Below are 3,552 nucleotides of genomic sequence, written 5' to 3' on the forward strand. Positions count from 1 at the left end.
TCTGTAATTATATAGAGACAGGGCTGGTCATGAATGAGATCCTTCTCGGTACGTTAATAATCCAGTGTCTCATGTTACCCACACACTCACATATGTTCAATGTGAGAACAGGTTTAGTCAGAAGAATATGTCAGGGTGCCTCCGATATTGTCATGTAATAACTGGCTTGATTTCCCGGCCTGAGCCATTTGGAAAAATTTATTCTATCTAGGATATTAACAACAGAGTCTCCCCTGGCATCTGTGCAAGCACTTGAACTTCTCTCTTTGACACAGATTCTGGGGAGCCAGCCTCCCTGCATTCTAAAAGGATCACTGCAGCATTCAGCCTTCTTTCGTCAGTAGCCTGGTTGTTGAGGGCTCAGTGGAATTTGTACACTGAGACTGAACAGATGGAATGCAACTACAGACACTCAAATTCACGTGAGTCTTTGGTGCTACTCAGAACATTGGCCTAATTCATGTGGTGTGAGAATGCCAAGGCACAGCTCTGCTTCTGGAAACACACAATCAAGCTATCAGTAGAGACACTTAGGGTGGGTTTTCAGACAACTCTTTAGGAAGACAAGCCAACCGATAGGAGACAGAGAATGGGGCTAAGAACAGCAAAACCAGTTAACCCTGGACAAGAATGCCAAGTGACTGCGGCAGGCACAGATTCTTAACGGACCCACCTCCGAGATGAAACACAGAGCTTATTAGAGGTGAAAAGAGACATTTCATCCAAATTAGGTCTGACAGACAGGTTTTATGGTCGTGTTGCTGAGGTGAGTTGAGCTTGTCGTGCCTGTCTTGGCCCAACAACAAAGTGACAGAGAAATCAAGGTAACATGGGCATGCCCTGGGACTAAGAAGAGAACAAATCTGCCTCGCCCACCTGATGTCTGTGCTTAAAACTCAATCCTAGAGCCCAGTTCAGACCAGTTTGTCTCTACAGGGCCTGCCCACAGGGATGACCTCTCTCGGCACAGCAGAGGTCTGGGGTACAAAGAACAGGAGATCTTTGTGGGTGTCCAGGTGGAGCTTGATCAGCTGGACAATGTAGTACTCACTGGTCACTTCCAGAGAGGAACAGACTTCCAGTTCCTCGGGTAGGAAGATGGTGGTGCTCCTGTAAGGCCAGTAGGAGTCAGACAGGTCGGGGAGAACTGAGTATGTCAAGTAGTGTTCATCCTGAGAGTCCCTTGAGACGTCCTGCTGTACCCCCTCTACCAGCTGTCTGCTGAGCCTGTAGGGTAGGGACAAGTGAAGATTAACCTAAGAGGGATCTGAAGTCATATGTCCTGTCAGGCTTTGATGCAAGGCGGGAAGGAGTGGTCAAGAAAGCAAAGAGGGGAATGACCCATTAAAAAGAGAAACAATTCTTGTTTTTGTGGGACACGTTGTGTTTCTCACAGGGGCAGCTGTTCGAAAGGAAAATAAGTGCTCGTGCACGGGCCAAATAGCAAGCTTCTGACGAAAGAGACTGAATTATCTCTGGGCCGTCCACTTATGACTCATAACACACAGAGTCCCACAATGGTGGCCTTCCCTCTTCCATGCAAATGGCATTGAATTCTGCATGTAGTGGCCAAGCACGAGCAGCTCTGGGGGCAGTGGACTGTCACAGAAATCTCATGCCAGGAAGCCCTCTTTCTCTCAACCTTGTGGCATCATAGAACATGTTTGTCTACTTGCTATGATATTTTAATGTTATGAACACATGTCAACATGCGAAATCTAAAGACAGAGAGCAGATGTGCATGGCTCTCTAAAGCACACAAGAATGAGCAAGCACCGTGGTCCCTGTGACATATTCGTAAACCCGGGTCAGCGGACTGTGGGGTACTCAACTCTAGAAGTCACTAAGAAATGGGAAGCAATCCCAGTACAACGGTAAAGACAGAGAACATTGTGAAACTGGTAATTTGTCCTTGACCGCATGGATAATACCGTGCTCATCAGCACTTTCTGCTTCTCCCCGGGTGCCACTTTTGAATCCCCAGCCCCCGAGTGTCCAGAGTTACCTGGGGGCAGCCGGCTCTTGTCTTCCCAGACCCTCCTGATCAGTTCGGTCTTCTGCAAATAATGAAGAGAAAGAATTACGTTAAGCACATTCCCCTTCACAGATGCCCACTCCTATATCCTGCATAGCACAGGACAGAAATAGAAGCTCAGCAATACCAGGCAACTGTGAGTGTAAACATCCAGGAGCGCTTAGGTAAGGCCTCGTAGGCAAAAATTGGGATGGTACTCTTGAGTCATTAAACCAATATCCCTGATAAAACAAGCCATCCTCATAGCATCCTAAACCTTGAGTCTAGGCAAACAAACTAATTCTGTTTCTCAGAGATCCTGGGGGAACTCCCTGGCTGCTTCCTAGACAGTTCCTGCAATATTGAGGCTTTTTCCATCTGAAATTCCAACAGGTGAATGGTTCAGAGGAATCAGCCATGGAGATTAACCCAATGAATGGAGTCTACACGCCATCAAATCAGAACAATCTTGAAAGCTACAAAGAAACAGGGGCCATTCATGGGGTAGGGAAGTTTCAGGACCCTGCATTGCTCCAGAGAAACATACACTGTCCCATAGCAGTGGTCCAGTTCGGGTTCTCAGCTGTCTTGAGATGAGATAAGACAAATGAAGACATAGACGAAGTGAAGAGCGTGAACCAGGGGAGTGCCATCTCCAGAGATATAGAAAAGGCTGCCAACAGCCTTGGCAGGCATCCAAATTCAGGGGCATGTTTCAAGAATGGAAATTAGAGCCTTGCAAGAGAGGACAAGAGCTGAATTCATAATTAGGAGGTCTGGCAGTGACCTCGTGGGCCTGGGCTGGAGAGGTGTATGAGTCTGGCAGGATGTAAGGAACAAGGAATCTGGACACCACCTGGGGGACCACGTGGAGTTATAGCCCCTTTGGAATGGGAGCATTCATAGGCCATATCCAGAGTAGACCCAAATTCAGGTTCATCAAACAGGAATTTGCCATCACGGTAAGACTGGCCGCTGTCACGCCTTTCTTGCACAGTTGAAGGAGCCAAAACACATTCATCCACTGTGTCCTGTAGGAGTTCCTTCTTTTCAACATCCTGGGGCTCCATGCTATGCCGGGGGAGACAACAATGACAGAAGATCAAACCAGGAGGATCAGACACCATGGCTTCCTAGCTGGTGTTGATGGGTGTGATAGCGAGTGGTCCCAGAAAGCAATGTGGCTGTCCCCTTGGAGGGAAAAAACTATCCCCCTATATAAGGAGCAGAGTGTGGCCTCCGATATGAGGAGCAGTGGGAGACAGAGCAGGAGATATTCTGTGCACTGGCCTCATAACCAGGTGACGGAGGAGGAGACTAAAACATCCCTGTCATACTCATGTCATAATTATGACTCCCAGCACACAGAGGTTATCAAATCAAGTGGCTTCAACCCTTCTGCATACGTTGCATTGACTTGTACATGCAGTGTCCAAGGGACTAAATATCCTGAGGCCTTACTGCCTCTCAGACATTCTGACTCCAAGGAATATTTTCTCAATATTTTGATGGGACATGCATTTATTCTTCAATGTCCT

General features: G+C 47.5%; 1 long non-coding RNA gene across 1 annotated transcript; it reads right to left on the reverse strand.

Moving 5' to 3' along the window:
* Positions 1-1,057: 1,057 nt before the first annotated feature.
* LOC112818239 (uncharacterized) lies at positions 1,058-3,289 on the reverse strand. The gene is made up of 3 exons (XR_012377529.1): positions 2,871-3,289; positions 2,006-2,057; positions 1,058-1,227 (listed from the first exon to the last, which is right to left on the reverse strand). It is a non-coding gene; the product is annotated as an uncharacterized lncRNA (long non-coding RNA).
* Positions 3,290-3,552: the final 263 nt, after the last annotated feature.

The sequence above is a fragment of the Callorhinus ursinus genome, unplaced genomic scaffold (genome assembly GCF_003265705.2).
Source record: "Callorhinus ursinus isolate GAN/ISIS: 27379988/994484 unplaced genomic scaffold, GSC_fseal_2.0 scaffold5155, whole genome shotgun sequence".
Taxonomy (NCBI): Eukaryota; Metazoa; Chordata; class Mammalia; order Carnivora; family Otariidae; genus Callorhinus; species Callorhinus ursinus.